The sequence below is a fragment of the Taeniopygia guttata genome, chromosome 3 (genome assembly GCF_048771995.1).
Source record: "Taeniopygia guttata chromosome 3, bTaeGut7.mat, whole genome shotgun sequence".
NCBI lineage: Eukaryota > Metazoa > Chordata > Aves > Passeriformes > Estrildidae > Taeniopygia > Taeniopygia guttata.
Window position 1 is genome coordinate 94,860,682 of NC_133027.1, and position 23,700 is coordinate 94,884,381.

Here is a 23,700-nt window from a genome sequence, read left to right on the forward strand (position 1 = left end):
CACTCATTTTCTTTGGCAAAACTCCCATTCCTTGGATGCCTTTCTGGTGGAATTTACTGTGACAGGAAAGATATCCAAAATACAGATAAAAGGAGTAGTTTTCCAAGTGCAAAATCTACTAGAAGTGTTCGCTATAAACTCCCCATAAAACAAGTTGGAAGGCAGCTTTCATGTCTGGTCCATACTCCTGCTCAAAATAGGGTCAGCTTTGAAGTGAGATGGGGGTACTCAGGGCCTTATCCAGATAGGTTTTGAGTATACCCAAGAATGGAGAGCTTACAACCTCTCTGAGCACTTATTCTAACGCTAGATCTTCTTTACCATGAAGTTTTCCCCCTTATATCTAACAGGGATCCTCCTTGCTGCAGCTGGGGTTCACTGCCCCTTGCCTTTCATAGCACACCCCCAAGAGGAGTCTGGCTCTATTTTGACTATAATTGTTTATTAGGTAGCTACAGAGGGCAATTAGATATTCCCTGAGCCATCTCTTCTCCAGAGAAACAACCAGCTTTCTCAGCCTGTCATTGTACTCCATATGCTCCAGCAACCCAAGCATCTTGCTGGCTTTTGCTGAACTTGACCCAGTACAGAATAATACCATGGTTTGAGTTGGAAGGGACCTTAAATATCACACCATTCCAATTCCCCACCAAGGGCAGAGACATCTTCTATTGGACCAGGTTGCTCAAAGCATCATCCAACCTGGCCTTGAACACTTCCAGGGATGGGCAGCCACAATGGCCCTGGGCAACCTGTGCCAGTGTGTGGAATTCACATGTCCTCTGAACAGAGAGAGACTTAGCTTTCTCAGGATTTCTCCTGAGAGAAGCTGTGAGAGAGGCAGAAAAAAAGAGAATCTAAACAATTCTTATCTCATTTGCTGCTCCTGTTTTTGTGCACATGTGGAAGGTGGTACGGAGGTTGTTTACCCAAGGTGATTGCTTGATTGCATTCTGGTGATGGTGTTTTGGATTAATTGACCAATTAGGTCACAGCTGTATCAGGACTCAGCAGAGAGTCACGGGTTTTTCTAGTTAGTGATAGCTCTTGTTAGTGTAATATAGTTGTGGTATAATATAGTATAAAAAAGGAATTAATTAGCTTTCTGGTATCATGGAGTTCTGCACATCGTTCTTCCTGCATCGGGAATCCCAGCACCGATACCAGTGCCTCACCACCAAACTTGCTGTCTACCAGAACCCCTGGGTTTGCCCTGAAAGCTGCATTCTAGCAAGCTCAGCCCATGCTGTTGCAGGACATTATTCCTTCCTGGGTGCAGCTCTTTGCTTTTATTTGACTTAGTGAAGTTTCTCTCAACCCATTTCTCCAGCCAGTTGTCATCCCTCTTCAATGTCCTGGCCTTCAGTGCATTGACTCTTCCACCAGTTTTGGATCATCAGTGAACTTGCAGAGGTTTCATCTCACTGCATTGTCCAGCTTTAATAAAGACATTAGATAACATCAGACCCTGCAGTGAACCCTGAGGAGCACCAGCAGTAACCAGTCACTACTTCAGCTCTGATCTTCTGCATTAAATACCTGGAGCCCTGTGGTCCAGTCACTTTGCCACTCATCTTTCCCTCCTGCTCAGTGATGGAATCCAAAATTCAGGGAACTCTCAGAACTCTGGGACTGTAAGCCAAAGCTTAGAATTAAACACAGGATTTGATCTGAGACTGTGGAAAAGGCTTCCAAACTTAGGTGCTAGAAGTGAGAATGTGGGTTTATAGTTTAAAGCAGAGACATGTTAAGCTAAGTAGAGGAAAGTTTAGAGTTTCAGAGTACAGTACTGTAGGTTTGTGTGTTGCAACATGATTGGCTAAGAAAGCTTACACTATCATGAGTCCATAAGACAAAATATTTAGGGATTGGGTCAAAACCATAAATATCCTTGTTGGCAGTGTTTTATTGGTTAATAAATCCTTAAAAGGTCTTTTAACTAGAAGTCTTGTGGTCTTATGAGACATGTGGTGAAGCTGTGAGCCGAACTCACGCTTCCTGCCTATGTAGAAGATGAGAAAAATAAATTACATCATCTAAAGGAACTTAGAGGTCCCGTCTCCAACTCATTCAAAATTCCTTCACAAATCCTCACTCTCAGTCCTCTTGTCTCCAGCTCAGCACCCAGGATACTACAGGACCCTCTCAAATGCCTGGTTGAAGTTCAGGTCAACAGCACCCACTGCTCCCCAGTGACTGCTGAGATGGCCATGACCCTCTGGCACTGCCCCTTTCAGTGCCCATTGGCAGCACTGCCTGTGGTGCTGTCCCCAGGTTTTGTCACAGAGGCCATGTGAAAGGATTCTAATGCCATTGGTCTCCTGGTACAGCTGATACAGCCATGAGGACTTGATTGAATACCAATGCCAAGAGACAGCAGCAAAGTAAATTTGGTTTGGAAGTATTCCTGCAAAATCATCATATCCATAGAGAAGGGTTTCATGTATTAGTAATCAACTTCCCTGAAATATTCCTGTAATTGTTATGGTTCCTTAGGCACAAGGAAACAATTTTCTGGATTTGGATCACTGTGTTAGTTAGTCTGACAAGCCCAAAATAAAGTAAATTTTCACACATCAATCATTAGCATATTTGCCTAAGAAACAGTGTGCAGAATTCATGCAAAATCAACAGCTTATTGAAGTAAATACATATTCATAATTATTATATGTGAAATATTGCTTTCTGAGTTTACTCAGTGAATGCTAACTACATTGCTAACAAATATACAAAAATAACGGTTCCCCTGTTACTATGGAGAGGGAGAGGAGAAGGTATTGTGCTGGAGGACTAATTGTAAAATCTTTGGAGTAAGAACAAGACAGTGTGGTTCCCTCAGATACAGTGATAATAATTCAGCAGCCTAAGGTTTTATGTGGGAATCCAGAGCTTCCCTCTGGCTGCCCTGGAAGGCCTGGGACCCTGGCAGGGGGTCAGGAACCCCCCTGGACAGAGCCCCCAGAGACACTGTCTCTGATCTCTGTCCATGGAAAAGAGTTTTCAATCTTAGAGGATGAATTACAAGCTCTGAGTGTTTGATATGAGTAATAATTAAGTGTGGCACGGGTGCAAAAGTAAAATTTCAGGTTTCTAGATTAGGGGTTCAAAGGAGACAAGGTGGAGGAAATTGGGTGTGTCTTGTCCTTTTTCTCCTTCTTCATGCCCTCCATGTTTCACTGTAGTGTTGGCATTTTTCTATTGGTTTAGGCTGGGGACACACTGTTCAATGTAGGTGACAGATATTGGCACATTATTGTAAATACAGCACATGTAGTTTCTGGTATATAATGTTTGTAACGTCCCACTGAGGGCAGAGCCCCACATGCTGCCCTGCAGGACAGACCTGCAGCAGGGCAGCAGAACATGTTAGAGATAAGCAAGAATAAACAACCTTGAAAACAGCTCAGACGAATTATGGCTTCTTCTTTGGCAATGGGGCAGAAAGACAGAGACCTTCTACAATATCGGGATCATCAATACCACAGATTCCGACAGTTTTACAGTCAAGGGTTTGGAGGGAGAAATGAGAAGTTGCTGATGAGTTGGTCTAGAGATATACCGAAGGGGTGTTTCACGGGAGGGACATTTTCCAGCATTCCGAGACACAAGAAGGGAAGGTGCAATCCTCAGCTGAAGCGAAGCAAACACAGCAACAGCTTTGCCCTTAGCAGCTGTGCTGCATCTGAAATAGATTGGAGCTCCCGGGACACAGGCACCCCTGTCAGAGCCCATCCTTCTCCCCTGTCCTGCAGCCCAGCTGGCGAAGCCAAGCGAGGACACGCATCCCGGCAGGAACCAGCGCACACACGTGCGCACGTACCCACGGGGTGCTCCAGGCCTCATCTCCGCCATGGCATTGCCTGGAGCAAGCAGAACGCTGCTCCCCACCAGCCCTGATGCACCGGGCAAGAGGCAGTGTCCTGAGTGTTAGTGCCGTGCCTGTGGAAAAGCCAGGCTGCGAGTCACAGCGACCGGAGAGCCGAGAAGGTGGAGAAGGCACCCCGCAACATGGAGCGGCACTGCCAGGGACCACGGATGCTCAGCACCGCATCAAAGCAAGGACGGGCACGCTGCTTTTTACAGGGCAGCTACACACAGGAATTTACACCTTTTTGCCAGGATTGCTAAGCACTCCGCGCCAATCCCTGACGCTCAGGTTCCCAGAGCCGGTATATGGTAGTTTTCCATACGGCAGAGGGGCTTTTTCATCCCTAACAGTGCGCTATACTATTATGCAGTAGATTTTTTTTTTTTTTTTTTTTTTCTTGTTTCAGGCCTGGGATCTTACAAGGAAGTGATTATACTTGCCTAAATAGAGATTCTGGTGACAAGATAATTTACAACGCTCTGTTGCATAATCATTGAGCCAAGGTCAGGGAAACCATTGATGTAGCACAGGCAGGGCAGCTGTAAATAAACCCCACATCACGAAAGGGGCTACTGTCAGTGAGAACAGATGGACAAGAAAGGGCAGAGAAGAAAGAACCTCCAGCACTCTCACCGTGGTAAATTCTTACTCCCCTCCCTTATTTCCACAGACCCCATAGTTGGCTAATTAAAGAAGGAGGTGTAACTATCAATCTAGTCTCACTTGTTCTCAAATTTACCATAATTTCTACACTTGAGAGGCTGGTGAAATGAAACAGCACTACTAGAATTTCCCATTCATCAGCAGGAAGCAGAACAACTCTGGGAATTGGGCTAAAAATAATTAAGAAGCAGGATCAGGTGCTGTGCACATGCTGTACATGGGCACGCAAGCACACAAGCATTTACTGGAGGTAGAAGCAGAAGCACAGGGGGAGATGAGCACCACCAGTAATTTTATCTTAACATATGAATGCTTGCAGATGTACTCACAGCATACTTATTAGAGCAGCAAAAACGCCTAAGAAAACTGCCATCAAATTATGCTACAAACAAAATCAGCCTTATAAGAAGATAAAACCACCAGCAGTACTTCAGGGGACATTTGGGAGCTGCTGGGGTGGCCACAGCACGCAGGGTGCTCAGCACATAGCCCTTACCCCATCACACTGTGGGCACAGAGCATGGACACTCCCTTTGAGCAGGAAGGCTGACATATTCTGGAACCATCCGTGTTGTTTCACATGCTTTGATTTGTTTTTGCACTTGTGCAGTAACACTAGAGCTTTTCAGAAAGTGTTGGGAGTGGCTTTTGCCCCTTTTCCATACAGGCAGGCTGGGGGGGAGGTGCTGCCAGGGGCACAGTGAGGGTGCAGCTGGTCCAGGAGCTCCTGCAAAAGACAGACTGATCAGACACACAGATATCCTGGATCATCAGAGCTGTTCTTCACAATCCACTTCGATTTCAAAGGGATAGCTGAGAAGGAAGATGCACCTGAGGGGCAGGACTAGGATGGAGGATGTAACTAAATAAGTAGCTCTTACCTGAGGAATCAGCTATCCAGAAAAATGATTTTTGAGAAAGATTTATTACTAGTAAATCTTTACTAGTAGTCAGCCTAAACATACAGTTACTTGCCGTGTTACAGGAAAGCCTTTATCTAGTTTGCAGCTCCTCCAAGAAGGGTGTAAGGAGATGGTGATGGGCCAAATCCTCTAGCCAGTGTAAATCAATGCTATTTGTCTGCCTCTGCTGGAAGCCCCACTCTCTGTTTCAGTTAAGAGCTAACACACAGCAACTTAATATGCATTTATGTTGATATTTGCACTTTGCAGGGTTTGGTAGACTGTGTGGCTGGCACATGTCTGGCTGAATGTCACTTCCAAAAGCTAGGGGATGTCACTTCCAAGAGCTAGGGGACCTACTGGAAACTGCCATTAAGAGTAGCAGCTCTCTGGAAAAGCCATCCCACCTCAAGCACCTCCTTGTGATTAATCTTTCAACTAGACAATACACATTACTATCTTTAAAAAAATTATTTTTTAAGGACAGAATGCATTAATGAACAGAGGAAAATGTGAACAAATTAAGCACTGCAAGACACAGGGAAAGGATACATGGACAGAGTGGCTAGGTCCCTTCAGAGATGGTGGTGCATCCTGGCAGCATTACTGCAGCCAGTCCTGGAACCCAGACCCCATGCCAATCACTCCAGAGCATTATTAAGATGCATGGCATCTTAATAAAATTCAAATCAAAGAGTCTTTCCTGCATGTTGGAGTGGGATAGGTAGCAAAGGTTGCTGTAAAAAAAAGTGAGCAAGCAGCAGTGATGGGGGTTTGTATCACACAAGCTTAATAATAAGCTGGAATAAACAATGTGTGCATTATTGCCTTTCACACTTTATCTGATCTTGCACTGCGAGACAACTTAAACTGAGAGTATCTGGCAGAATTCAAGATCATTTTGCAAAGACTTTTCATTCTCCTTCACCAGATCACTCACAGTAAGACCTGATGGAGAGGGAGTTGGAATACATCATATTAGAATGAATACAAATGGTAATGATCATGCTCCTCCAACAACACTTCCACTTTAAGGAATCAGTTAATTAACCCTGAATTGAACAGGCTTGCCAGTCAGGAATAGAGCAGTTCAATTGATAAGAGCTTCCCGACCCTTACTTCTCAAGGGCAAGATGCAGTAACACTTATTTATGTTAAACATTAGCTTACCCTGTGAGGAACCTCCAGAAATCAATAGGAATTGCACTACATGAGTAAGACTGGCAGAATCTGATACCAATTATAAACTCAGATTGGCCCTCAGCTGGGTATTTCTGTCTGCTCTTTTCTTTTTTATTTTTTCTTTCCATATTCCTCCTCCCCCATGTCTGCATCCAAGAAAATACAGAACGTTCCCTCTTATAAAAGGCACTTGAATGGCTGTTTCTTCTCTTTCTCGTTAATCCAAAAAACTATGAATATTTCTTGTTAAAGGAAGGTAATGTTTGACAAAACTTGGCAGATATAAGTGTATTTCTAAACCTGGAAGGAGCTCAGCCTTTTTGACAAAATGGAAGCCACAATTTGTGACTTTTAAACGTGAAGTGGTTTATTTCTTCTTGAAGGAAAAAGTGTAGCTGAAACCACTAGAGAAAGCATTAAGAGAAGCAATCTGGACTTAAAAAAAAAAAAAAAAGAAAAAAAGAGATATAAGATCTACACTTTTTTCTTTTACCAAAGCATGTGAGGGAAGAGGTGGATAGAAACAAGGAGATGTACTTTCTATTTGCAGTTCCTTTTCCCAAATTTTCCCAGAAGCAGAACAGGCTGTATCTGGGCAGAGGAACTGAAAGTCTTAAGATACTGGTAAAGAGAAAAATACCCATGTGATGTAAAAGTGAGGTGGGAGAGAAAAATCCTTCAGCCTTTTATTTTGAGTCAGCTCAAAGTTAAATTACATCTTGCTGTGCAGGGAAACCACATCTCCTGAGAGCTGCAGCCTGGGTTTCTGTGTCTCCTCTCTGGTCTGGCCTCCTACGTTGGACTCCTTCTCCCAAAATGTCACTGCCATGCACCACCTACAGCAATCTCCTTGACTCAGCCAAGCCAGAACAGCATGTTTTGCTGTTGGAGCAGTTGTTTGGGAATGGGGAGATTGGAGGATGGCAGGGGAGCAATTCAGCCTTCAACCTTCTAGCTCAACAGGCTGAAGGACACTAAGCTCAGGCTGGGCAACCCTAAATGCAGCACTTTTTATTTTTTTATATCACCTTATTTGGTGCCTTAGAGTTGCTCATGTGGTAGAAACTGCATTTTTGATCAAAAACATGGTTTTAATGGGAAATTTAGAAGTGGATCTATTCTTACTAAAAAGGAATAGCAAAAAACTCCAGTGGGATCTCAGGAATGAAATAATGAAGAAATCATCCTTCCAATACTGATGTGCAGGCACAATAGATGCTGGTGTTTTCTGCTACTGAGTGACTGTTCTTATGCTGCCTTTTTCCAAGCCGAGTGACAGATTGTGCTGGAATTAGATGGAAGGCATTGCTACCTTGAAGCTGTGTGTCTGTGACTTTACAGCACTGACTAGTTTTAAGTCTCTATTTTCCCCCAGTTTAGTAGGTACTTTTCTGCATTGATTAGATGCTTCCATTTTTTTGAGCTTGTTTTTCACAACAGACAGTGTCTGATTGCCTGAAACTATTGGATACTTAGCAAGCCGGGGAAAGAAAAGAAAAAAAAAAAAGAAAAAGAAAAAGAAAAAGAAAAAAAAAAGCAAAAAAAAAAAAAAGCAGCTATGTCTGGCTCTGGTATTGTTTTCTGCTCATGTCCTAAAGCCATGTCAGGTTGAAATAAGGTACACAGCATCTCTCCCATCCTCCTTCATTGGCAAGCATCCTGGTTTCTGTGGAAAAGAAAACCTGGAGCATGCACTGACAGGGAATTGCAGCATGGTCAAATAGGCTTCTGATACAGAAGAGTGGGGCAGCAAGTCTGCAGCTCCTCCCTGGCTGCAGAGACAGAGCCAGCAAGCCAGGAGTTCCTTATTTGTTCTGTAGACACAGACAAGAAGATTTACTGCTTAGTGTAGCATTGCCTCTGGGGCTGGAATTGGATTTCTCCCCAAACTGTTACTTCCTTTCAAGCTCCTCTTCTGTGCAGAAAATTTTAGAAGGAAATGCCACTGGATTACACAGCTGCTGTCTGCCTGGGCTTTAAATGTGCCAATTTGCATCAGCCTGTAGGCAGTGCTGAGAACAGGCTGGAAGTGACTGCAGCCTTCCTATGTCACTAGTGGCATTTTACTTGCAAATCTGAAACAATTGAAGGGAAAAGGTGAAGTAGGACTAGAGACAGCCAGCTCTGAGATACTACAAAAACCCTAAATTCTTCTTTTCTTCTGAGAAAAGCATATGTGAAACACAGCACTCTCGAGGGATGCCCCACAAGACATCAGGATGAAGCCTCAGCAACTGATGGAAGCAAGATGAAGTACAAAATGTCCCCATTTGTGTAACTGATCATGCTGGGAATGAAAATCGTTGAGAACAAACCTGTCACTAAACACATTGAAAAATTTTTAGAGATAAATTTTAACAGTATCAGTGCACTATGAGAAAGCTGATTCCTACTTGTTTTGCAGGAACAAATAAATAGGATAAGAGCTCAACTGCAGAAATGCTGGCCAGGAGTGAAGTGCTACAGCTTTGCAATGATGTCTTCTGTTAAGAGATAAGCAGAGACATTGTCATGGGAAGCATCACCATGTAGCATCACTACAAAGCCTTCTAATGCTACCTTTACAGTGTGCAAGCAGGTTTCCCTCTCTTAGAGAGACCTGATCTCTTGCTGTTCAATGTTTGGGTTATGCAAGGACTTTGTACCTTGGCAGGCTCAGGAGAGGAGGAGGCAATGTGAACAGCCTGGAATCTGGCTGCCTGCCTTGCTTCTCACTGAAGTAATTCTGCTGTTAGGAGCTGTCACTTGGGAACCAGACAGAGATGTTGGGCTAGGACTCCTACATGAAGGAACTGCCTCGGATGTTGGCTGTACATCCTCAGTTTAGGACTGGGATGTATGTGTGAGTTAATGACTCAAATTTAGAACACCCTCAGACATCTATCCCCAAAGGAAGGCATAAGCATCTGCTAGTGATGCACAAGACACCCAGATGTTATAAGAAAACTTCAACTTACTGTCACCTGCCCTTCTTCGTAGGAGAGACTTCTAAAGGGTAGAGTACAGGAAAAAACCCTGCATGTGCTCAGTGCTTCCTCAGAGGAGGGTAAATAAAACCAAAAAAGCATAACAATATTTAGCAATCACCATTCTAGGGGTGCCAACTTTTGCTGAATGGTAACTAATGTTATTTCAAGGCATTTCTGAATATTTATATCAACAATGTCATGACTGCAATATCAGCTACTTGAGTGCCTCTCTCCTCAATGGTACGTGCTCCATTTCAGCTGGCACATTGGAGGAGCTGTGCTCAGTATCTTGGGTGAAGAAGCACTTAAAAGGCATTAACTAGTAAATTAACATCCCTGTTTTCAAAGAGATGTGTGAGAGGAAGAAAAAGGCAAACTCTCGAGGTAGCACTTAAAAACATAAGTGAAATCATACAGAATTTTTAAAAGAAACTAACTTGGACAGCTGCTGTTATGATTATCTTATGAGATTCATTAAAGCCCTGTTTGACATTCAAATAAGTTCTTGTTTCTGGTGGTAAGAAAGAAGGAGAGTATGTACTTTAAAGAAATTACAGGATTTAGAAATGAAGATGAAAGATTTAGAAATACCTTGTAGTTACTTTCTGCTCCCTCTGCCCTCTTATAAACTGGAAATATTATGACAAGAGGCACAGTGACCTCTGATGTACCACACAGGAAAAAATGAGAAAGTTAATAGGGGAAGCACCAAATTAGACACCTGAAAGTACAGGATTAAAAGATGAATAAGAATATTATATCACTTGTCAGCATGGCATTGCAGAGTTCAACTTCATATTTTTTTCAGGTTCCATTAAGGAAATGACTAGAAAGGGCTGTTTCTTTCCCAGCCCTGCACAGCCTACTGAAAAGGCTACATTCACTGAGCAGTTGCATGCCAACAATGTGCAAGGCCAAAAAATTATTCCATGATGTTCCTATGGATTTGCACTGCACCTCTCTCCCCCCATCCTAACTGGGCACAAGTGCTCCATGCAGCTCATTCTGTGAGGGTTCTGAGCCCCCTCAGAGCTGTTTCACTCCTACAGCCAAGGCACAGACGCTCCTTGTGCTCCCTTCATTAAACGTGTAAAGCAAAGGGGTTTGTAATACCTGAGCTATCCATCTCCATCTCTGCCCCACCCACTCATCCCATGACAGCTCAGAAGATCAGCCACAAGTTTCCACTACAGCTTTAGAGCAGCTAAAAAATGTGGGTGCATTCTGCTCCTCATTCATTATCCAGCAGCACTCAGGCTTCAGGTGTGGATCTTCCTAAAGCAAGATCAGAACTTAATATTTGCTTGCAAGTATTAAAGATGTCATCAGCCACCCAGGCTTATTCCTCTTGGACTCCCATTTGTTCCTGAATATCTACCAGCATACACCAGAGTATTTCTTTCCATATGTGGTCTGTAGGAGGTAATGATCAAATACTATGATGTTAAAGATGCTCTAAAAATACACAAAATATAATCTAGTTTAGATTAGACTAAAATAAACATGGACAAGGATATGTTGGGAGATGATCCTTTTACTTGGAGCTTTCACCTTAGTGTGGTAAGAACTAGATTTTTTTCCTTTCCTGGTATATTATAAATCTTGTGGTTTTCCCTAGGCGAAAAGATGTCTTGAGAACAGTGTAAGTGGGTGAAAAATATAAGAACTGGCAGACTGAAGTGTCATGGATGATGTTCTGCTTTTTATCAGCTTATTAGGTGAGTTTTATCTTTGATTTTGTGCTGGTTGTGAGCCTGGTAAAAACACATTTTATAAATAAAAAAAATCAGAAAATTCCCAGCGTATTGCTATATATCTTTACCTGTTATATGCATGCAAACTCTTCTTAGATATGGGCTCTCACATTCTGAGTGGCTCCCTAAGAAATTGATTTTGACCTTTGAAAGAAATTTTAGTCATACAGAAGTTTTGAAGTGACACACATTAAAGATTGAGATGCTCAGATATTGTAGTAGCTGGACTGACTGGCTCAATATCAGAAACCAGTAGGATTTTCCTCTTTCTTTTCAGCTCGTACAGGTTTGTATTGCTTGGCACTTTGCATTAGAATTTAGCTGAAAATAAAGCTCCGTCAAAACCCACTCTTATCTTATTCACTAGAGTGAATTCCAAATGGTTTGGAAGGTGATTTGGTATTCAAGTACCTCCACTCCCACAAGCACTTTTTTCTGGAAATAAGAGACTGAGTTTTAAGCTAATTAAACATGAGACAAGATTCTAATTGGTTTGATTTTCTTTCAGAAGGCTTGATCTGCCCTTCACAACTTCTGGCACATGGCCCTAAATAAGCAATATGTCACATCCCTGTTTCCATGCTGCATCTGTGGGACTGAATAAGCAAAGCCTTTCAGTTAGAAAGGGATGTTCAGCCTATGCCACTGAATTCCAGTTCTACCTGTATGATCCCACTGGATTTACCAAAGGCCGCTTCCTTAGAAATCTGCTTAACCTGCCTGAAATGACTCACTGGAACCATTCTTAGCATATGCCTTAGGAAAAAAATGAAAAGAAGAAGCAGAAGTGTGGAAGGGAAATAAAGAGAGAAAAGGCAAAATAATTATTCTGTATTAGTTAATCTCTCAGAGCCTTATTTCATCTTGCATTTTGTCACTGTAAACCTCTCAAGTATTTAATTACTCTTTTTTTTTTCTGGTTTTGTTATTTTTATAGGGACTGTGCAGATTGATCTGGAGGATTTCTATTTTGGATGCCATTAAGTAAGCATTATCTGTTCATTCTGACAGCTGATCTCTGACAAGAAATCTGCTGTTATCATTCCTCTGTCTTTTTCCTGGGTTCAGATGGAAACATTTTGCTTGAAACATTCTCACTGCAAATATAAGAATTTTTCTTTGCACCTGACATTATCTCATGTATACTGGCTCTCTGAGAAAAAAAAGCCCCAGGGTCTTTTTTAACATTTTTCATACAGCCTACACTTCAGTAAAGATGAAATGTTTATCTCTTCAACTTTTATGCTTGGGACACATCCATGCAACAGGACAGTGCAGTTACAATGCAGCAGCAAGGATGTTAAATGCTCACAGACATCTGATGTCGTGAAGACTGATCTAGTTTGGTTAAGGCATTTGATGCTTCCTTTTTATGTGGGGATGTTCCTAAAAGAATGTCCTGAACTTTGGGAACACCCTTATGTGCTATGTGATCTGAATTAATCTTCTCCTATATCACAGCCTCTTATTTGCCTTTCCATACTTTCTATTTCTTCTGCTGAAAGCTTCACAGGAAGAAAGAATCACAGTAAGCCTTGTTTCTTTACTTCTTATGAAGGCCAGTGTCTCTCTTGGAATCAAAATACCATAGTGGAAATCGTCAACTCCTTTTCTTTTAGATTCAAGAAACACATGTGCATCCACGTGTTTCCAAAGACAACCCCTTTTCCCATTAAAGCATATTTCTTAATCTTCTGCAATGACACCAGGAAATGATACACTGCCCCACACATCCTCCTGGCTTCTCCCCTGCCTTCAGCTACAATTTGCAATTACAGGGGCTCCAGAGCAGCCACACTTCCATGCAGAGTCACCCTCCTCCCCAACTCCAGCCCTGTGCAACAAGCCCACCCCATCAAGTTCCTGTTCACTGAAGGGTCACGTCCCTCCCAGGACATTTTGATACCTCAAGCTTCATCTTTGTCTGTCAGGGAAGACTTCAAAGCGCTGCTGGGGTCAGGGTTCAGATCCTTCTCTGGAAAAACAAAAGAAGATTCTAACTGTAGCTTATGAGGAATGAAGCAAAGCAACTGATTGCATTTTGTCAAGGAGAATGAACTAAGCCCGGGTTACCCAATAAACAAATCAGTTAAAACAATTTGCAAGTCATATTAACTCCACATTCTTTTAGGGGGTATCCTGAAGGACTTTAGAGAGACATTTACAGAGGAGTTGTACCTACCAGGAGACAAAGCACCAACTGAAACACTGAAAGACTACAAATGAAATCTAAGCAGTTCCATACTGGAGGGAATTTTCTTCCTTTTCTTGAAATGCAGAAATTTCAAAGTGCTAAAGTGCAAGCAAAGACAACTGGAGAAGAATAGCCTAAATCACTCCTTCAGGAATTCCAGACACAATCTATCATGCAAGTAGGCACCCATACTAAACTCCAGGAAATAAAAATGTTGCAGAAAAGGAAGGAAAATGCATAAAACGAAATGCTAGCCATATACACTTGTCCATTGTTCAGTTATAATTTATTCACAGTAATACCAGAGAGAATTATTAATCTATAACCAATCTTGAAAATATGAGGAGAGCTGACCAAGTTTCCAGTTAACAAGCAGACCACCCAATTGTTCCTTGTTCCTGGATGAAATTGAGCAAAGGGAGTATAAAATATCCTGAAGGATGCTAAGATGTTTCAGAGGGTGTTTACCACTTAGTAGAACAGAGAGCAGCACGGGTACAGGTGACACCAGCTGGACCTGAGACAGCTGGGAAGAAAGGTTGGTTTGGGTAAATTTTTCGATGATCCTACTGATGCCATATGCTTAAAAAAATAAAGACAACCTGAATTCCTTGGATAAAATCTTTTGCCTTAATGCCAATTTACTCTAATGACATTAAATCTTGTTTTGAAACTGATGAGGTTATACAGGGTAAGGGCAGAAACTGGATCCCTATCCAGGGAGATGCTTAAAGCTCTCCAGAGGATGATCAGTAATAACACAAACGCAGTTCTTACTCTCTAAAACTGACATCAGTAATGGCAAGCTATTCACCTTCCCACACTCTATTACAGCTTGTTGTTTTTGCTGTTACTGATAACAGCTGCTCTTGGTGCACAGGCCTGGAGATGTTCCCTGGGCTCAGCCCCGTGGTGCCGAGGGCTTCACACACACCCAATAAATGGAACTTGCAGCCTCCCCCTGCCCAGGAGCTCAACTTAGACAGCACAAAGCAACCAAATGGCAGGAGGAGAGCAGAACAAGATGGGAATGGAATCAGCCAAAGGTCACCTCTTGCTGTCAGGAGGACAAGCAATGCCAGGCTGTGCTGGCTGCAGGTCCCTGGAGCTCGGGCTGATCTGCACTGGCTCCTTGGTGCTATTGCCCCAGAGAGCTGATTCTGACCAGGCTGGCTCTTCCACAACAGAACTTACACAAATCCCCAGATTTCCTGCCCATTACTTGCATTTTGTGATGCAGATGTTTATCTGTCCCTAACAGATAGGTTACCTAAAACAAGCTGATTGATTATTTATCCATGCTGATATTTGGTAAACAATTACTGAGCAATCTGGGCCCATGGTGCCACTAACCAGGACAGCTTTGGCTCTTTCTCTGAACCATGCATCCTCTGCTCTCTCCTGTTATTAGGTGGTCATTGACACAGGCAAACATCTGCTGCTCCCAGCTCCAGCTGAAGGCAGCAAATGCCCAGCAAGAGATCTAAAGGCACGAGGAACTACAGCCTGAACATCAGCCTCTGTCAAAAGGGAAGGGTCAGCAAAGCACTTTCCAAGACTGATTAAAAGCTCTGCTCAGCTGCAGGAGGGTGGGAAATGGCAGCCAGGCTGACAGCTGGCACATCCTCACTGCAGAAGGATGGAGAGGTGGCAGTTTCTATCAAGGCTAGGAACACAAATCCTTCTTGATGCTAGGAGTCGTAAAATCTGTAACAGTGAATTAGGAGAGAACAAACAGGTTTTGTGCTTTTTTAATCCCTTGAGAGAATTTCAGCTGTTTGTTACCCATAAAATACACAGCAATAAACTTGAACACCTTGGAAAAAGTTAAAATAAATATATTTTAGGGAACTGAAGTGCTACAACATTCGTAATCCACCCCTCCTCTCTCCCCTGCCCGCCAAAAAAGAAAAAACAAAACCGAAAAATAATGAAGTTTTAAGAGGAGTCAATTATATTTCTTTGGGGATTTTTTTGGCATACACCACTCACATTTTCCAACTTCTCAACTGCAGATGCCAGAACTTACTTTTTTTTCCCTAGAAAGTGGTATTTGAACATTACTAAATTATAGTTGAAGTGGGAACCAACACAACGCTAAATAAGAACACCAACAGACACAAATGCCAATGCTGGTGATGCAAAAAACCACTAAGCCATTTCATCTGACTAAACAGCATAAGAAACAAAGTGTTTGAATTACTAACAAGTTAAATCACAAATTGTAGGGTTTGCTATTAAGTATGATATACCACAAGAAACTTTATCACAAACTATTAGCGCTGCCATTAATTCGTCCTTGGCTTCCACTGCATAAAGCCCAAGTGCACCCCTGAGAGGGGAAATCCTTGTGCCTGTGGAAAATAACTGCGAACTTTGCCCTGTGGCAAGTTTGTAAGAGGCTGACACAGGAAAAAAGAAGTGAGTGGAAAGGATCTGACTGGAAACACAATAGCAGACTTAAAAGGCTCTGATAAATGAAAAGTCATTCCGAGATTAGGGTCTCGTTCAAAAAAATAACAAAGACATTTTCTGGTATGTGGCTGAAAATAGATTCCATATGAAAATGCTTAGTAGAGCTTATCAATACTCTTCATTCTCAGCAGTCTTTGAATAAGTGCAGCAACTTTTAAAACTAAAATAGCATTTTCAAAACATTCTGTTATTTAGACACAGAAGCCACACAACTAATGTCTTCATTTTTCAAACCAATAACGCAGTTTTAAAGATTTTGATCTTACAATTTCTTCACACTTTTTTCCCCTTCCATCTGCCTGATCTTGTCCTCACTTCTTGTAAAAACGCTACCAAGCCAGGAAAAAGAAAACAACTTTCCTTGCCTGAAAACTGAACCAACTTAGAGTCAGTTGATTCCAATGTTCGAGAAGCTTTGCAGAAAATTGAGAGAAAGCACTGAGAAATAGAAAGCACTGAGAAATGTTTATCATTTTCATACCATCTCTAGTATCCAATGAATCTTTAAATCTCTGTTTGCAGGGCATATGTAATATTCTGAACTCAGTAAAGGACTGCTATGGGCAGAATTTGGTGGGGGTTTTTTCCGTTAAAAATCAAACCAAAGCAAAAAAAACAAACAAACAAACAAACACACCAAAAAAAAAAAAAAACCCCAAAAAACCAGAAGAAAACCTAACCAAAACCAAGCAAAAAACAAAACAAACAAAAAAAAAAAAACAACAACAAAACAAAACACCAAAAAAGCAAACTGATGGTATTTTTAAAAGACGAAGCAGATTAAAGTTTTCTCAGGTTGTCTGACATTTGTTCATGGCGCAGCATGTAACAATTCATTTAACAGCGCGAGCACACCTGGGGGGCAGGTGAAAAGCCATTACTCTGTCGATAGCCCAGATACGAAAGCAGCGCAGCGCTGGGCACGGGCTCCGCGCTCCCACGTTTCTCACGGAGCGCACGAACCCGGCAGAAGCGCCGCTCAGCAATGGCACTCAGGCGATGCCCCGCTCCAGCAACCTCAGCCAAGAAAACAACATCCAGACTCCCCGGAGCGATTTCGCTAAAAAAAAACCCCAAAAAATGCGCTCCGGCCCAAGCGGGGCAGAGATGTTGCTGTCTAGCTCGGCTTCCTTTCCAAAACAAACGCCGGCCGGGCAGCGCAGCCCCGGCCAAGCGGGCGGGAGCGGGCGGGCCAGCGCCACCTGGTGTCCGGGACGCGTCCCCACGGAGCGACACCGGCACCGGCACCGCACCGGGCTCCGCGGCTCTTCCTCCTTGCGGATGTCTCCTCTTACAAACAGCGTTCTGAGCCACCAGGCGGTTTAGTTTGCGTTCGAAGCATTGGGTTTTGGTTAAACGCATCCCCGCTGTTTTCAACCCGGCAGGTTTTCTGTTAAAATCTGGGAATCCAAACCACCAAAAAGTCAACTCTGCAGCCATGACTCAAGTGAATAATCATGAGGCATCAGTGGGATTACTTCCAGGAGTGGGAAAAGCAGCATATGTCTCCAAAAGTGCTCAGAGCAATGCAATTCTGCCAATTTTATCGTGTATCTCCTATTTGCTGGTTGAGGACACAGCTTTGGGAGTCAAGTGCTTCCATCTGAATCTAAATTCTAACCTAAAAAGAAAAATAAATTTTTAACTCTTTCAGATCAAAAAGCTTGGTGAGGTGTGAGACATGTGGACTCACAAAACTAGATATCACCATGAGTACTAAAGAAGTATATTTTAAAATTTTTTTGTGAATACCACCGAGAGATCGTGGGCATGGGTGCCTGGAGATGACAAAACTGAACAAAATCTGGAATTTGCTCTTGGATGCAGCAGCTCACTACATCAGCCTTCCAGGAGAGACCACCACATCCAAATTCCCCAGGCTTGCACTTCACCTTCTGCCCTTGCTGAACAACCCTGTGCAAGAGGCTGGAAAACAGTTCTGAATCACTTAGGAGAGGAGGGGGAAGAAGAGGGGATACTGACAAACCCTATTTATTTTCACAGATCAAATGTGGCAATGGTGGGTAATTACAATTGTATTAATTTACATAAATGGTAACTGCAATGTACTTCTATCACCAGAAAAATTGCCTAAATGCAGATACAGCCACAAAATCACCATGTACTGTATTACTCCTCTTTGTGCTTTTATTAAAAATGATAAACCAAAACACAAATCTAATTTATGGCTTGTTTCTTCCCATTTCCAAAATGATCCCAGGTTTTCTGCAAGAGTAGAATGAAGCAACCTGAAGTAGCAAATGTTCCCTCTTTGTTGTCTGAAATTGGTTGTATGATGCTACAGGAAACTAATTTTACAGTTCTTCTGTTGTGGTTTTCACCCTTATGTGACTTTTTTTTTTTTTTTTTTTTTTTTTTTTTTTTTTGTGCTTGCTGTTCAGGCCAGTTTGTATCTTCTAGCAGGAAGTCAGGGTAGCATCTCAACTGCATCTTGCATGCTGATGCTCACAAGTGGCTCTGTTTAGAGGTTTGTTCTTGTGGGGAAGCAGGCAGGTCCTCCTGGTCGCTTCTGAAAGCATCTCTTCACTGCACTTTCCATCTGCACTGGCTTCTGTTTTAATCACTAAGGTCAAGTCTGTTTGGTTTTCCCACTCTGCCTGTTGCATTAGTAGCACTCTGAAAGTGAGACTTTCACTGGATGGGAAGTATTTGGTGAATTTTTAAATACCATTATTGATTTCACATTAATTTTCCTTATGAACCAGGGAAAGCTCTTATGCGGGGCTGTAACAGCCAAGAAATATTTGACAAGTTGTTTAAACTCTATTGCCTGGAAAAAGCCTGATAGATCAATTAATTTATTTTCCCAATATTTCAGTATATCCTTTAAACATATTTTCACTGATTTTTATTACCCATCCTGAAGTATACAGCACAAAAGCAATCATATATTACCTGCAGCAGAGGTAGCTACCTCCTGGATCTCTGCCACAAGAGATATGGATATTTTGCTCAAAGCTGGCTTTTTCCTTGCCTTCCATGGAGCATGATTAGAATATAATCATTTTGCCTCTGCACCAGTCCACACCAACACTATGGATTCTGTTTTAGGGCATCAAACCTGTAAAAAGGGCAGATTCTTTTATATATGCAAACTCCTCTATCTGTTACATCAGTTTATTTTGCATTCCACCACTGTTCTTTCGGATACAGATTATTGATTGCTCTTCAGTGAATAACTTTTTAGTCATTCTTTGGCCTCAGAAAATTACCTTTGAATGTTTTATGCAAGAGTATTCATTATGAACAATTAATGTACTGAAAATGTCAGTACCTCAAGAAGGCATTATATAAAAGATGAGTAAATTTATGGTAATACATCATTCAAACTTCCTGCACTTTTCATTCTTTTAAAAATTATGTCTTACATTGTAGTTCGATAGCTTGTAACAATTTGATGACCTAAACGGAATAATGACAAAAATGTCTGTGTATTTTAGAAATTAGGAGTTTTCTTTTCTCTACCATTATTTTTAGGTATGACATGTCACAGCTTTACAGTAATTCAAAGTATTGACTTTGCAACATCACATGCTTTTTAATCAGAAGTGAAAAAAAATTGGTTCAGAGGAAGCTTCAGTCTACATAGAGACATTAATAGAAAGTGAGGAAAGTCTTTTATATCAACTGGAGGGTGGAAGGACTACTTGTACCCATTTATATTGATATTTGTTAAGTTTTATAATATAGAACACCCTGAATTTAAACCTCAATTTTTTCCCTTTGATATGTGGAAGGATCTCAGATTGTTTCACTTAATTTAGTAAGCCTTGAAAACGATGCATGTTTCACGCCACTGTCCAAATGCTCTAAAAAAGTATTTTAAAGGTACTGCCAGCTAATTAACCAAATCCAGAGGCAGCAGGTTTTAATCTAATTTCCAGTAACCCTTGGAGTAACAGTCTCACTGTAGCTGGTTTGCAGAGCTGGAATGGAGAGGAGAGGTCACTTCGGGTGATTAGCTGCAGTCATAGCTAGAGAGGGCAGCACATAGCCCTCTCTTGAGTCACAGCACCACACCTAAGAGAACGTGAGCAGAGGAGTTCAGTGGTTGATTCCTCCTCGGCAAAAACAAAGCTCCCCCGCCCAAACCCAAAAGAACCTTCAGCTGAGATTTGCAAGTATCAGCTTCCTCCTCTGATTTACACAGTCATTCTTCTAGGTCATGGTACGAGTGCCATCCTTGTACCTTTGTGAGGGAACAGGCACAAGAAGCCTTGGGTTTATGAAATAAAGGTTTGTTTTTTTGAGCTTTATTCATCTTTCAGCTGACAGAGGTAATTGCTAAGTTTAATATTGAGTTAGTACTGAAGTACTTTGGATTTTAGACAAAAGTTATCAGTTGCAGAATGATTAGGAATAAATACGTCATTGCCTCTCACTCATGCACTACAATAAGGGAAATATTGTTGGAAAAGAGTCTGTATTTCAATTCAATTATATTTGGCAGCTCAATTAGAATTGCTCACTATAATACAGATATTTCCTCTGTCAGTGTACTGTAATAATGGATATTTGTCCCTTTTTATCTCACATATGAGTGATGAACAGGATGTTTCTAATTAAAACCAATGCCAAACATTCCATTGCCCAATCTTCACCTTTTTATGTTCCTTCACTGACTGCTCTTCCACACCTCCAAAAATTGACTCATAGATTGGACTGCCACCTTCTTTTTCCACACCTCACAGGTTGAATATGGAAACCCTACACACACGCAACCCAACAGAGTGTGGTGCAACAGAACCAGTGGCCTGCTCACACAGGCTGTGGAAACTCTGGGATTGTGAGAGCTGGACCTCCCCTTTTCACCCAAACATGTTCAGAGCTGTGCAAAATTCCAGCACTGAGCTGCCACGGCCCAGTACTGCCCAACACTGACTACTGCACCTAATGTCATGTTGGAACAAAGCATAGAGAGAGAAAATTGGATTTGATGCTTCTCATTTTCAGTTGGTTTCTGCCTCAATAAAAAAAAAAAAAACCCCAAAAAAACCCTGACTGCATTTTTTTGTTGTGAACAACTATTCATTATTCCATACCCAAAGTGGTACACAGAAGAAATGCCATCTACACAGATGTAAATGTGAAAAAACCCAACTTGCATCAAAATATGCCTGGTTTTGCCAAGCAGCTTACAAGACAAAGTCATCCATTTAATCACACACAGTAATAGGATGACCAGCTTGATAAAAAACAAAGACAATGATCAGCCATTAATAAAAGAAGATTACAAAACAAACAATAAAGGTTAAACATTTATAAACTTCTAGAGTAACAGCTTATCTACTGATGTTGAACATGAACTTATAATGACAGTCAGTAATCTGTTTCTATAAAACAGCGTAGAGACATCACTTCCCTTTATCCAATTCCTACAAGGAAAATTCTCTAGATTATTACAGTAGCCTTATTAAATTTTCCTTTTCCTCTTAGCTGAGACTTGAAAATATACGATAACACTGATTTCCCATTTTTCTTTTCTGATTTGCTGTGTAAAAACTATAAAAACTTAAGCAACAAGAAGATTTAAGACTCAGGGACTCAGTAAATCTGAGTTTGTAGTACTGGACACAGCCAAGTGGAGGAAAACCAGATTTTATTTAACATATTTAAACCAGCTGTTCTGTAAGCTGCCCTTAGAGTGAATGTGCATTTACATATACTACATAAATTTTGTTAAGGCCTAGATCACACTCATGCTCATCACCAAGAGTTGGTGGAGAGGATTTTACAGGGCCATTGATCTACTTTATAAACACATTCTTCTGAATAGATGATCTATCCTCTGTATCTGCTTATCAGCATAAATAAGATAATGGTAAGAACCTGACACATTAGGGATTCACCACAGAAACAGGGTCATTGGGGAATCAAAAAAGATCACTACCAAGCTTTTGATGGGATAAAGATGGGATAGGAAAACCTTCTTCATCTGGAAAAACCTAAGATGACAACTGAGTAGACTCAAAAGGGAACACCTGCAGCATGCTACCCTTGAAATCTATCATATTTTGTCACTTATTGCTAGGAAAACACCTCCTGTGGTTCATTAGCTGACCCTGCTGAGGTGTAGGAATGTGTACATGGAAAATGGAGGAGAAATAAGAAGCAAACATCTCAACACCATGTGGATAACTGCACAAACCACGCAGCACTGGAGAAAGTCATCTATAGGTACTGGCCTGTAAGACATTCCTTGCCAATTTATCTGTCACATGCCCTCAGCAGCAAAAGTCCAAAGCTCCTTGAAGGCTATAACAAACATCACCACCACGTGGCAACAGAGAGAAATTAAACTGCTTGAAGTCATTACGTAGCTTTAAATCCCTACTCGCTGTGTACTCCCTACTCTGAAATGCGTGCTGCCACCTGCCTGGATGCACAGCTCAACCACAGAGTAGAACGTGGGGCTTCAGCAGCAGCCCAGACAGCTCCTACAGCAGCACAGCCATGGCTGAGAGCATTCCAATACAACAGATCTAATTAGGAATGACTTTCAACCACAGGCCCAGGGAAATACTAAAGGCATGCTTCCAGGATCACAGTAAGCCTCCTGCATGGAAGGAGGGCCATCCCTTCCCACCACTTTTCTGTACTACCATTGCCCATGTCTGAAAAATAGCCTTGCCTTCAGCTGGATTCATTCAGTCATTTTACCTCCTTGAGCTGCCTGACTGTGCTGCTGCAGCTGGTTGACAGGCTGCAGGGTAGGGGCAGCAAAAATGTGACTGTAAAGAGCAGGATTGCTTCTTAAGGGCAACAGCAATTTGGACCCCAACTGCAAAATAGTCTTCCAAAACGCTTCCAATAACACTTCTTGATTAAGTAGCTATTGGTTATAAGAGTAATTAGACCTTACCTCCACTTACCAGATAGGGCACATCCAAGAGATCCACCTGAGACCGCAAGATGGAGAAAAAGGACATAATTTCCTCTTTTCTACCTGCTCAAACTAGAAGAGCAAGCTGGCAAGACATATGTACACAATATGCTACACACTTTTTTCCTGAGTGGATCCGATCTTTTTATACTAGGAGAACTCAGAGTAGAAACGGATATAGCTTTGGAGCAGGACATTTAAAATTGCATCCACCTCCCCGGCAGCAAAGTGAAAAACTGTAATCTGTCTCTTTTTACCATGAAGAACTTGTTCCCACCAGTTAACAAAACCAGCTGCTGTTAGGGTTAAAACTGTCAGTACTAATAAAATCCACACCCACCTGCTCTCCAGATTGGAAGTGAAGGCAGTTGTATTCATGTGCTGATGGTGCAACCACTTTTGTCTTCCTGCCTTCAGGACTGAAAGCAGCACCACTTCTCACTACTGACCCCTTTCTGTATGGAGATACCAAATCCCATTTAAGCACCCTGCCTTTGGAGGCTCTACAATGCTGCCAACTGTTTGACACATTGAAAATGAAGACTGGGATTCCTCATGTTTAGCTGTTCATAACAAAAGTGAAGCAAAGTGTCCCCAGCTGCTCCTGCCCCTCTAGGCCTGACAGACCAGCTTCAGGGAACTTCAGTACTTCGTAAAAATGAGGAGCTGAGAATCCCACTGAGATACTTTTAGGGAAGAACCACCCCCTACACCAGCAAAAAAATTCATAAAGAAGCCATTCTTCTCCTTTGTTAGGTCTACATGTGGAGCCAGCCCCTCATAACTCCA

At 41.9% G+C, this 23,700-nt stretch overlaps 1 long non-coding RNA gene across 2 annotated transcripts in view; it reads right to left on the reverse strand.

Annotated features, from left to right (window-relative positions):
• Positions 1-23,700, reverse strand: part of LOC121469778 (uncharacterized) — a 70,731-nt gene that overhangs the window by 42,086 nt on the left and 4,945 nt on the right. The window contains exons 2-4 of one of the 2 annotated variants that reach the window (XR_012055259.1): positions 23,252-23,366; positions 16,863-19,089; positions 13,245-13,313 (exon numbers count right to left, since the gene is read on the reverse strand). This is a non-coding gene — a long non-coding RNA (uncharacterized lncRNA). Of the gene's footprint in view, positions 1-10,206; positions 13,314-16,862; positions 19,090-23,251; positions 23,367-23,700 lie in introns of those variants that run through there. The other variant, XR_012055258.1, reaches the window with a different exon arrangement.